This window comes from Myotis brandtii, unplaced genomic scaffold, assembly GCF_000412655.1.
Source record: "Myotis brandtii unplaced genomic scaffold, ASM41265v1 scaffold32, whole genome shotgun sequence".
Classification (NCBI taxonomy): domain Eukaryota; kingdom Metazoa; phylum Chordata; class Mammalia; order Chiroptera; family Vespertilionidae; genus Myotis; species Myotis brandtii.
This window is the reverse complement of record NW_005362269.1, coordinates 1,190,794-1,204,207: the sequence shown is the minus strand read 5'-3', so window position 1 is coordinate 1,204,207 and position 13,414 is coordinate 1,190,794. Positions and strand designations below refer to the sequence as shown.

Below are 13,414 nucleotides of genomic sequence, written 5' to 3'. Positions count from 1 at the left end.
TGCTCGCTTCAGTGCCTGGCTGCCGGCCGCCATCTTGGCTGACAGTTAATTTGCATATACTCACTGATTAGCCAATGGGAAGGGTAGCAGTCATACGCTAATTACCATGTTTCTCTTTTATTAGTGTAGATTTTATTTTTTCCAACACCATTTATGCCCTCTATGCCCTCTTCCACTTCCACCCACCCACTACCATCGCTGTCTTGCAAATGTGTTTCCAAAATGCCTACTCTTGTCTAGCTACCACTGTCACCTGACCTTCTCCTAGTCACCATCATATCCTGCCTGGACTGATGCAATTTCTTCCCACCTCCCATCCTTGCTGCTTGACACAGTCGCTGCAGGGAAGAAACATCTGCACAGCATATGTTTCAAGGGACCTGGCATATATGGCATACGGTTCTTAATATGTTTGCTCACCTTCTTGGCACTATGTGTTTTAACCAAGGTCACCTCTCCGAGAAAGGTTGTTTCCCCAGCTAGGGATTTTTCCCTGAAGTTAGGGAGGGAATAAAACCCCTTAACTAAATGCTGGGCAGGTAGTTAATCACTTTAACTATGAACAATCACCCTTAAACTACATAATCTTTACTCCCTGGAATGGAGATAAGAAACACCCTAACCTTTGGAATAGAAATTGACAGGATTAAATCAACTGGTATAAATACAGATGTAACAAGACAATAAAAGTCAGAACTTGGCTGGAGATCCTGGCTAGACTGCTGATCAATTGAACGCTGTCTCCGTGTCATTTCTTCTTCACCGACTCCATCCACCCCTTTGGGGACCCCTGGACCTGCTAGGGTTGGACCCCAACACCTCTACACTCTATTCTCCACACAATAGCCAGACTGATCTTTTTGCACTGTAATCTGATTAGCCACTCCCTGCTTAAAACCCTCCAGAGCCCTGACCGGTTTGGCTCAGTGGATAGAGCGTCGGCCTGTGGACTGGAGGGTCCCAGGTTCGATTCTGGTCAAGGGCATGTACCTTGGTTGCAGGCACGTCCCCAGTGGGGGGTGTGCAGGAGGCAGCTGGTTGATGCTTCTCTCTCATCAATGTTTCTGGCTCTCTGTCCCTCTCCCTTCCTCTCTGTGAAAAATCAATAAAATATATATATTTTTAAAAACCTCCAGAGTCTTTTTGTTCACTTAGACTATAAATCAAATTCTTGGTTTTGGACCTGCAACACTTTGGTTTGCCTCTTGCTTCATTCTCTGTCCATGTCAATTCCCAGAACAAGCTATATAACACTCTATAGTATTAAGAACACTGGTGAGCCTTACCTGGGGTTGAATTCCAATCCTGCCACATGTACCATAAGCTGCACTAAGCCTGTAAAATAACAAATTATGTTTATGAAGTAGATCCTCAATAACTGGTTCTTGTCTCAGTAAATGGCACCACCATCCACTGGATTGCTCAGTGCTCAAGCCAGAAATCTGGGCGTTATCCCTGACTCATGCACTTCACATCTAGTCCATCAGCAAGATCTGCAAAAACATAGCCCTGAAATGACTACTTCCTCCCATCTCCACAATTACTCTAATCCAAGCCAGCATTATCCCACATCTGGACTCCTGCAGCAGCCTTCTAACGGGTCTCCCTGCTTTTTCCGTGACACCTTCAGTTCTATTTTTCACACAGCAGTCATCTTTCTTCTTGCTTAAGATCCTGTGGACTCAAATGAACATTCCAAACTCTATGTGGCCTGCTAGACTAGCCTTTAGATTTAGCGCCACCTCTTAGGAAACTGGACTTTGCCCATTAGGTTCTCCACTTTGCAACCAAAGGACTCTTTGTAAAGTGCAACTCTGATCATATTTTTAAAAATTAACCCGTAAGGGCCTCTTATTGTCCCATTATCAACCTAAATTCCTTTTTAGGCCTTTCTGTGATTTTTGTGTTCAAGGACTTATTTTTTTCTATAGTACTTCATTGCCTTTACATATATTTTCTTCTATCTCATGAAGGAAATATCCTTACCCAGTTGATCATCCCTACTTCTATGTTCTAGTCATAGTACTTTGTAACCTTTCTGATAGCATTCCATACACTTCAGTTTTGTCTTCCCTTTTTCCCTGGTAAGCTCCTCAAAGGTGGGCACTATACTCCATTTCTGTATGGCTGGCATCGAACACAATGCTTAACACATAGAGGATGCCATGAATAGATAGACAGATGTGTGGAGGTGGTGGTAGAAGCCATTCCTCAGAAGAGGCAGTCAGCATAATGCCACAACAGTTTTTCTTGTCCTTTGAGGAGTCTCATGATAAAAGGTCTAAGCAAGCAATTACCAAAACTGCTACAGCTGGGTCATGTTTATTTCCTTTGTAGCACATAACACACTCTAATTTATCTACTTACTTGTTTATCTCCCCAACCACCACATTTTATTTCTTAAGGGCATAGACCTTCACTATGTTATTCATCATAGAATCCTTACCACTTGGCACTTGTAAATATTCATTAAATGAATGCATGGCTACCATAAACATCTCCCCACAGTGAACATCCTCCCCAGCCAAATGGTGGTAGAGCTTTGAAGATCTCATTTTGGTGGAATTTCAGGCAGAACTATGGAGTGGAAGAAATAATCTGAGCCAAGAAATCTGAGCTATATTAACCTAGATAGGCCCCTACCCTGGGCCTAAATTTCTATACTTATAAAACAAGTCATATAATAATCCCTTGAATTTATACAGTGAATTGCTATTTGCAAATAACTTTTACCATCTATTATTTCAGTCTATTCTCATAGTAGATGAAGCAGACATTTTTATTATTTTTATGGAGGCTCAGAAAGTATAAACTAGATTATTTGTAAGATCTCTTCTTGTTCAAACGGTCTAAAGTAACCTCTACAAAAAGTCAGTAGCATGAATCCTATCTTCTCTTGACTTTGGCCTTATATTATCATTTCCTAATATAATTTTTTAAAAATGATTTTTTACTGATTTTAGAAAGAGAGAGGAGGAGGGGGAGAGAGAAAAATCGATGGGCTGCCTCCTGTATGCCCCCTACCAGGGATTGAGCCCATAAACTGGGCACGTGCCCTGACTGGGAATAAAACTGGCAACCTTTTGCTGCATAGGATGATGCACAACTAACGGAACCACACTGGCCAGGGGTCCTAATAGGATTTTTTAAAAATCTGAACCCATCTGTTAGGGGCAGTTCATTATCTTTGGTTCCTGATCAGTACTCCACTTTGCCTTCTCAGTTGTCCACACTTGTGGCAAAACAAAACACGAGAAGGATAGGACACAGCCTGGTAGTTGTGGGCCAACCCTCATCCTGCAAATGTGGCAAACAAGGGGGACAAGAAATGTCAGCAGTTCTCCCTGGAAGAGAAAATGAAACTTGTAAAAGCTACAGACTCAGACAAGAGATGATGTGGCAAAAGAATTTGGTATCACTCCTTCTACTTTGTCTACATTCCTAAAGGATCGTGCCAAATTTGAAGAAAAGGTGAGGAGGCATTTGTGGAACCCCAGTGGAAAAAGATGAGGAACACTCTCCATGGAGACATCGATAAGGCTGTTTTGCTTGGGTTCAAAATATTCATGCCAAAAACATTCTCGTGACTGGTTCTGTCATTCGGAAAAAAGCACTAAATTTGGCCAACATGCTTGACTATGACAATTTTTCAAGAAAGGGTGAGCTGGCTGAACAGATTTAGGGATCTCCATGGAATTGCTTTGAAAATAGTCTATAGAGAGGATAGTGACAGATTAATGAATGGTCTAGGACAGTGGTTCTCAACCTTCCTAATGCCTCGACCCTTTAATACAGTTCCTCATGTTGTGGTGATCCCCAATTTCATTGTTACAAATTGAACATAATTAAAGCATAGTGATTAATCACAAAAACAATATGTAATTATAGATGTGTTTTCCGATGGTCTTAGGCGACCCCTGTGAAAGGGTCGTTTGACCCCTAGAGGGGTCGCGACCCACAGGTTGAGAACCGCTGGTCTACGAAAAGATAAAGTTAATGAGTGGCATGCAGGGGAAATTATAAAACTGATTGCTGACTACACACCAGATGATATCTTTAATGTTAACAGGAAGAAGTGTTTTTCCAGTTGCTTCCCTAGCACATGCTGGTTGCTAAAGGGGACCATTATAGAGGGGGCAAGAAAGCAAAATAGTAATTGACAGCACTCCTTTGTTGTAATGGGGGACGGAAAGAAAAGATTGTTGGTAGGTCAGCCAACCCACACTGCCTTAAGAACAGCCAGCCTGGCCGGCGTGACTCAGTAGTTGAGCGTTGACCTAGGAACCAGGAGGTCATGGTTTGATTCCTGGTCAGGGTACATGCCCGGGTTGCAGGCTCACTCCCCGACGGGAGCCGTGTAGGAGTCAGCCGATCAAAGATTCTCTCATCATTGATGTTTCTATCTCCCTCCCCCTCTCCCTTCCTCTCTGAAATTAATTTAAAAATATATTTTAAAAAGAACAGCCAGCCAGTGGGTACAGATGACACAGAATCTGTTTTATGAGTGGCTGATGCAAATGGATGCCAGGATGAAGTGGGCAGAATGCCTAATCCTCCTGCTGTTTGGCAACTCCGCTCACAACATGCTTCCCTGTTTGGAAAGGATTCAGGTCGGGTATCTGCCCTCAAACTGTACTGCTGTGCTGCAGCCACTGAATCTTGGCATAATTCAAACCATGAAAGTGATGTACAGGAGGCACCTTCTAAAACATTCTCAAACTCAACAGCAGTGAGGATAAAGGAAAAGTGAACATCAAGCAGGCCATTGTCATGATTGCTGCAGCATGGTGGTCAGTCAGCAGTTCACAGTGGTGAAATGCTGGCAGAGAGCAGGCACTGTCCCCATAGATTTGACAGGTTTTGACAGAGAAGCAGCAGCCAGTGAACTAGATATTGCCATTGAAAAGTTGTAGCCCTCAGTGGCTATTTCCACCTGTGTCTCAAATGAAGTAAACTGCCAGGATTTTGTCACTGTAGATGATGACCTCATTGTCTTTCAGGAGCTGATAGACACAGAGGTCATCCAGGGCATAGAGGCTGGCAAAAATACCAATGAAGCTGGAAATGAAGATGAGGGGGAGGCATCTTTTTACCACAGCAGCCAAAAATCACCATCACAGAGGCCATCTCAAATGTACAGAAACCTAGATGGTTCCTTTCCACTTGTGTAGGTGTTCCTGATGCAGTTTTTGGACAGCTAAATGGCATAGATGAATATTTAATAAGAAGAGTAACACAAAGTCTTGTTAACTCCAAAATTATAGATTTCCTTTAAACAAAATAATGTAGGCACTATTTTGCCCCTTACTTTGGAAGATGTGGCTTTAGATTTCTTTAGATAGGATATTGAACTTATGTTTTAAGCAATATGATTGTAACAACATTCTAGTCCTCTGAAATAATCAGGAAACTTCCTTTGATGGAATTTGGAAATAAAACTTGATGAATATGTGTGTTCTCTTTTGATTAATCCAGTGGTTCCCAAATTTGTCTGAACCTTAGGATCATTTGAGGATTTTTTTTTAAATTTCCAAAGCCCAGACTTTATCCCTGTCCAATTAAATCATGATCTCTGATGATAGGTCGTAAGAATTAGCAGTTTTTGAAGCTTCCTGGGTGATTCCAATGTGCAGAAAAGTTTGGAAACTACCAGATTAACCACAGGAAAATCAAGCACACTATGGTCCTGGAGCCAATTTCTTCCCAGTAAGTCTAGCTCAGTGGTTTCCAAATTTTAGCTCACTTCAGAATCACTTAGAAGGCTTGCTAAAACCCAGATTGCTGGGCTCTACCTCTAGAGTTTCTGATTCAGTGGGTTCTAGGTGGGGCCCAAGAATTTGCATTTCTAACAAGTTCCCAGCTGATGCTGATGTGGTTTAGAGTCCATACTTTGAGAACCACCGGTATAGCTGGATTCTAGCATTTCTTTTTTCAGCTGGCCATCTGAATACTCCCATCACTGTTAAAAAAAGAAAAAGAGAATCATCTGTTCTTACTACAGAGCCGTTAACTCCTTTCTGCTAATTTGGTACCTTCGGAACCTTCTTAGCTATTCTCTTGACTGCTCAGCCAGTTAACCAAGTATTCAGAAAAGGTACATTCGTCTGTGCCCAACGGATTAACAGGAGCCACCTAGCCTATTAAAATGTCTGTGGTACAAATATCACATGATCTCACTTTTTTGTGGAATCTAATGAACAAAATGAATTGACCAACAAAATAAGACCCGAAGCATGGAGGCATGGAACAGACTGACATACCTTGATATGGGGTTGGGCAGACGAGGAGAGAGAAACCAAAGAACTTATATGCATAGTCCATGGACACGGGCAATAGGGTAGTGAAAACCTTGAGGGCTAGGTAGGTAGGGGCTGGGAGGAAGGGGGTAAGAGGATGAGAAAATGGGAGATATCTGTAATACTATCAACAATAAAAATATATTTAAAAAATAAAATGTCTTGTGGTGCTTCAGGCTTACTATTAATAGGGAGCTGGGGTACAGGGGAATTAGGTGCATTTAAGAGGAGACATGATATGATCTGGGAGGCAGGTTGTAATAGCAGAGAATCTTGTTAATCAGGATCATGGGAGAAAACATAACTCAGTGTTCCTCTCAATTTCCAGACGAGGTAAAAGGAAAATTTGGAGTGAGATAGATGTGTGAGAGTGTTTGGATTGTCCCCCATTTGGATTATTCACAGTGTTCCTCTCCACACCTGTAATCCAGCCTGGACCATGTAATTAAGATGAGGGCACATTATGTTTGCCTTAATTAAAATTACTTTGTAAATAGCCTTTATTCCTTTGTGTTTGTTCTTCGGAGAAGTCTGCTAGAGCAGAGTTGATTTTAAACTATTTAAAACTATATAAATTTATAATCAGATTTATATGAAAGTTTTTCTCCTACAGAGGGGCATTTTCAATATCCTTTATAACCCTACTTGGTGCCGCGCCAGCTCGGCCAAGGGTGAACCTGAGTGGGGGCGGTGAAGGATTGAGAAAAGACAAGAGAATGAAAGCTGGGTCTCGGTGGGATGCTGCTTCTCTGATGGAAAGACAGCAACAGCGCCCACAAGCCATGTCTTTATTTTATAGCCAGATTCCATGAGACAAAGTAAGGGTGTGGTCAAGATGTTTACAACATTCTCATGGGTTTCGATCCTACTCAATTACATGCACCCGAACTCTATCAAGCCCACATTCCTCAGACGCGTGGGGCCACGTGTTCGGACCATAGGTTCAAGCTTACAACTATAGCTGTTGGCTATAATTGTGCTGGGAGGGCTCTGCCCTTCAAGCTGGGACTTGCACGTGGCAATGAGAGGACTGTGCCCTCTCATTAGTCCGAGGCTTGAACATGTCCAAACACTGTAGCCGCTCTCCACACTACTAGTAGTATCCATCCTATATAATAAAATCCTAATGTGCTAAGTGTCCGGTTGTCCAGTCATCTGTTCAACCAATCAGCATAATATGCTAATGATATGCTAAGGCTGCTCAACCACTCGTTATGACATGCACTGACCACCAGGGGGCAGACGCTCCAACTGGTAGGTTAGTTTGCTGCTGGGGTCTGGCAGATTAGGACTGAGCCCTCCTGCAGTCCCTGGCTGGCCAACCTCCCTCATCCCACCCTGGCCCCGATTGTGCACCAGTGGGGGCCCTCAACCTAGCCTGTGCCCTCTCACAATCCAGGACTCCTCGGGGGATGTTGGAGAGCCGGTTTCGGCCCGATCTCACAGGCCAGGCTGAGGGACCCCACTGGTGCATAAATTTGTGCACCGGTCTCTAGTTCCTAATAAGTCCGATAAATGTCAGTTTCATTTTTCAGAAGGTACACACAATACTTGTTGGTATTGTAGTGTATTTTTTTCCCTTTCAAGTTAATTTTGTGGTTATTTCAGAAACCCATAGCAATTCAGTTACTTTTCTTTATGTACTTAATTGAAATGTGTATAGCAGATTAATCATAGAAAGCACAACTTCCACCTGAACAAAACAACAATCACAAAACACAGCAGATGTTTAAATGGATGTTTTTGGAAGCTTATTTTGGCTGTTTTTCCTTTTAAACTAGTATAATTTGAATTAAAGGTACTATACATATTTAAAAGTTTTAACACTTAGGAGAGGAACACAATGTCATCTGGCTGAGTCCTGTGCTTCTATCTATCTCATTGTCAGAACCTTAATTGCTTTCATTACCTTGTCAGGATGACTGACTCAATTTCTAATTTCTTCCCTCACCGTTCTCCTGACATCTGTTTTGCACATAATATTAGATCTATTTGAATCATGCCATTTCCCTTACCTACTTGTCTGTGGTGGTTCACAAATGCTTACACATAGACACAGACAACAGTTTGGTGATAACCAGAGGGCTGGCGGTAGGCGGAGGTGGGCAAAGGGTGGGGACGGAGAGAGACTTTGCTTGGGATGATTGACATACAATGTAGTGTGCAGATGATGTTTTGTTGAGTTGTACACTTGAAACCTGTATGGTTTTTGTGAACCATGGTCACCCCAATAAATTTAAATAAATAAATAAATAATTTAAGGCAATCTACTGTATTATATTAAATGCTTAAAATTATATTAATAGCCCAGCCAGTGTGGCTCAGTGATTGAATGTAGACCCATGAACCAAGAGGTCACTGGTTCGATTCCTGGTAAGGGCACATACCCGGGTTATGGCTTGATCCCCAGTAGGGGGCATGTTCCTATCTCTCTATCCCTCTCCCTTCCTCTCAAATATCAATAAAAACATATTTTAAAAATTCTATGAATAAATTTGTGACCAATGGGGGGGGGGGACGACGACCAAAAAGACTAGATTATTCAGCTGAGTTTTAGCACCCTCTAGAGTTGACCACAATCTGCATTCCAACTTGGTTGCTCTGTACAGTTCAGTGTGCGTGCTACCCCAATAGACCATTGGCTTCTTTCACTCCATTGAGTTTGCCTTTGCCAGGCTGCCTGGTCCTTCTCTCTACCAAGCTAGGCCACACATTCTTGAAGAATGTGAATCCTCTTTCTTCCAGCATTCTTGAGATTCTAGTACTTACTTTACCCTTCTTTCCCTCAATTCCTCAGCACTTTTTGTCTCTACCACTCAGTTAAGCACTTAAATGTTTTATCAATGTTCTGTGGCTCTTTATCTCCAGTGGTTCTCAACCTTCTGGCCCTTTAAATACAGTTCCTCATGTTGTGACCCAACCATAAAGTTATTTTCGTTGCTACTTCATAACTGTAATGTTGCTACTGTTATGAATCGTAATGTAAATATCTGATATGCAGGATGGTCTTAGGCGACCCCTGTGAAAGGGTCGTTCGACCGCCAAAGGGGTCGCGACCCACAGGTTGAGAACCGCTGGTCTAGAGGATTTATCCAGTAATGTCAATGGGGTATTAAAGTCCCCTACTATGATTGTATTGCTACCAATCTCTCCTTTGATATCTTCCAGAAGTGTTTTTTTATTATTATTTTTTTAATGTATTTGGGTGCTCCTGCATTGGAAGCATATATGTTTACCAGAGTTATATCCTCTTGTTGTATCCCTTTAGTATTATGAGGTGGCCCTCCTTATCTCTTGTTATGGCCTTCACTTTGAGGTCTATTTTGTAGGATATAAGTACTGCTACCCCAGCTTTTTTATCATTTCCATTTGCCTGAAAGATATTTTTCCATTCCTTCACTTTCAGTCTGTGTGAGTCCCTTGTTCTGAGGTGAGTCTCTTGTAGACAGCATATGTATGGGTCATACTTCCTTATCCATTCAGCCAATCGATATCTTTTGATTGGAGCATTTATTCCATTTACGTTTAAGGTTATTATTGATAGGTATTTATTTGTAGCCACTTTTATTCTTTGTGCCTGTGTTCCTTCTTGCCTTTCTATTTCTTCTTTTTACAGTAGTCCCTTTAGCATTTTTTGCATTGCTGGCTCAGTAGTCATAAACTTCCTTAGCCTTTTTTTGTCTGTGAAGCTCCTGATTTCCCCTTCAATTTTGAATGATAGCCTTGCTGGATAGAGTATTCTTGGGGTCAGTCCCTTGCTTTGCAACGCTTTGTATACTTCATTCCATTCCCTTCTGACCTGATGTGTTTCTGTTGAAAAATCATTTGATAGTCTAATGGGAATTCCTTTGTAACTTTCTGTCTCTCTTGCGGCCCTTAAGATTCTTTCTTTGTCATTAACGTTTGCCATTGTAATTACATGTCTTGGTGTGGATCTTTTTGAGTTCATCTTGTTTGGGACGCTCTGTGCTTGTGTGACATTTTTCTTCCCCAAATCAGGAAAGTTTTCTTTCATTATTTCTTCAAATAAGTTTTCTAATCCTTGCTCCTCTTCTTGTCATCCTGGCACCCCTATTACACATATGTTACTTCGTTTCATGTTGTCCCAAAACTCCTTTAGACTCTCCTCCTGCTTCCTAATTTTTTTCTCCAATTGCTGTTCAGATTGGGCGTGTTTCTCTGCCCTATCTTCTAACTCAGTAATTTGGTCCTCCCCTTCCTCTAATCTACTGTTGAAACCTTCCCTCATGTTTTTTTATTGTAGCTATATCACTCTTGATTTCCTCTTGATTCTTACATAAGTTGTTGATTTTCTCATCTATCTGGTTTATGAACTGTATGACCATTACGCTGAATTATTTTTCTGACATATTACATGCCTCCATTTCATTTAGTTCCCTTTCTGGCGATTCCCCCTTTTCTTTCATTTGGGAGTTATCTCCCATTTTTGCTATCATCAGTCCAAGGCTTGCTGGTGGGATGTGCAGGGTTGGAGCCAATGATGTGGGCTTGGCAGGCAGGGAACTCAGTCAGAGGCTTGCCTGCGGGATGCACAGGGCTGGGGCCAATGCTGTGGGCTTGGCAGGTGGGGGCGCAGTTCGAAACTCACCGGTGGGTTGCACAATACCCAGGAACGATGCAGTGGGCAGGCAGGAGGGAGGCGCACTCCAGGACCCACAGGAACCCACGTCTGGGGAGGCTGGAGTCCTGGTGTCCATGGTTCTGCACATGAGGTAGCTGGACTTTGGCCAGAGTGCCTGTAAGGTCAGGGATGGCATCTGAGGCCCATCTGGGTGGTGCTGAGGCTGGGTTCCTAGTCACAACAGCTCTCCCCTTTAAGATGGCATGGTTTCTGTCAGAGTTGGCCGCCCTAGGAGTGATTTCAGCGGTAGCAGGGGCTCTCCATCTAGGAGAGTCCGGTCCGCCAGCCCCTGAAAGTCCTGCAGGATCTAACTGTCCCTCCCTCATACACACACACACACACACACACCATACATCCACACACTCCCCTTTCGCTCCCTCACTTAGTCACTCACACTCTCTCCCTCACTGCTGGCCACCACCTTCCTCCCCTTTATTTCTTGAGGACCTGCCTTACCAGCCTTTTCTTTTCTTTCTTTCTTTTTTTTTTTTTTCAGAAAGGGAAGTCAAATGTAATTAACAAAAAGCTAGAATTCATAATGAGGAACAAATACATGAAAATGTACACACATAGCAGCACCATGTAGTGACTCAAAAAGGGGGAAAGCAGTGGACCAAGACAACTCAACATGGCTTGTCAGTTAGTGGAAAAAACACATACACATGGGTGCGCATGTGCCCACAAAAAGAAACAAAAAAGCAAGAAGAAAGTTTTCAAAGGCCAACCCAAATTCATCTTATTTTACAATGCTTCCTTTCTTAATACAAAAGATGTCTTTGTGTGTGTGGTTTGCTATTGACTTATTTTAAATACATTAGTGTTACTACATACAACATTTTGCTGTATTTAGGAGCCTTTTCTTGATCTTTCACCTACCAAAACAGTTTCAAACAGATGGCTGCCTTATTCTATGAGCAGCTGGATGTGACCATTTTAATGGGGATTCATATGAATAGTTCTTTCTTTTTTTTGCTACTGTTTGAAAGTTCCAGGGTTTGGAAGGGACAGCTGGACCCTTCAAACATGGGGAAAACTCCTTTCAGCAATCCTCTCCCTGCACTATCAATGATCAGGGCACATACCAGCCCTTTCTGGCACTAACAGATCTTGGTGTTGTGTTCCAGAACCACCCAGCCTGATGATAATAGAAAACTCTAGGAGTTTTCTTTGCCCTATTCCTAAGGGCTCTTTAATTAAAAAGAAGGAAATTGGCAGTGACCTCAGGGTCCCCTGGCTCTGTTTCTTGCCTCAACAGTGTTTGGGCAGAAAAGACACAGGGACACTCCTTCTTCTAGCCTCTGACCACCCTCCAACCTCTTTTTCAGTTACCTCCTTCAGAACCATCTCAGCCATCCTCAGTCCCTGAGACCAGCCAACATCGTTTTTTTAGCTTAACTTACTGCCAAGCAGCCATGAGCTCCCAAATTCGTCAGAATTATTCCACCAGGGTGGAGGCTGCTTTCAATTGCCTGGTCAACCTGCATCTGCAAGCCTTCTACACCTACCTCTCTCTGAGCTTCTATTTCAGCCACCAAGATATGGCTCTGGAGGGCGTGGGCCATTTCTTCCATGAGTTGGCTGAGGAGAAGCACAAGGATGCTCTCTCTTAAAGATGCAAAACCAGCGTGGTGGCAAGGCCTTCTTCCAGAAGGTGAAGAAGCCTTCTCAAGATGAGTGGGGTAAAACTCAGGATGCCATGGAAGCTGCCATGGCCTTGGAGAAAAACCTGATTCAGGCCCTTTTGGATCTGCATACCCTGGGTTCTACCAGCACAGACCTTCATCTCTGTGACTTCCGGAAGAACCACTTCCTGGATGAGGTGAAAATCATCCGGAAGATGGGTGACCACCTGACTAACCTCCATAGGCTGGCCAGCCCCAAGGCTGAGCAGGTTGAGCATCTCTTCAAATGGCTCACCCTCAAGGATGACTAGAAGCCTTTAGAACCTAGAGGCCTTTGAGGACCCCTCTGCATCCCCCTAGTGTCTGGCTTCTTGTTTGAACCTCTCCCTGAAACCATTAGGCATCCTTTTAACTCTCCCATGTTTTGAGCCAAATGTTAATAAAGTTTTTTGCAGCAAAAAAAAAAGGAAACTAAGAGTTATTGACTGCCTATTATATCTCAGACACTGTTTCATTTATTAGTATTTCAAGAAAACCATAATACAAAAGGACAAATAGGCTCAGATAATGTAATTCCAATGCTGCAGACCTACTGAAGAACTTCATGCTGAGGCCAGTTCTTTGAAATAGATTGTGGTAGCATATTCTGGCCACCAGAGGGCAGAGGTAGACTACATAAAGGAGACAATTTAGTCAACTGAAGAAACCTTAAGAGCAGTCACTTGTAATTTCTCTTAAGGTAGAGATTGAGAGGAAAAGTACTGTAAAAGGAAGACTGAGAACTGTCCTTATCCCTATATCCACACTTCTACTTCTTCCAAAGAGTTGAGAGATGTAGAAACGGGAGGACATCT

General features: G+C 42.7%; 1 pseudogene; it reads left to right on the top strand.

The window, feature by feature from the left end:
- The window catches only part of LOC106726817, an 18,715-nt pseudogene extending 5,720 nt beyond the window's left edge, over positions 1 to 12,995 (top strand).
- The last annotated feature ends 419 nt before the right edge of the window (positions 12,996 to 13,414 follow it).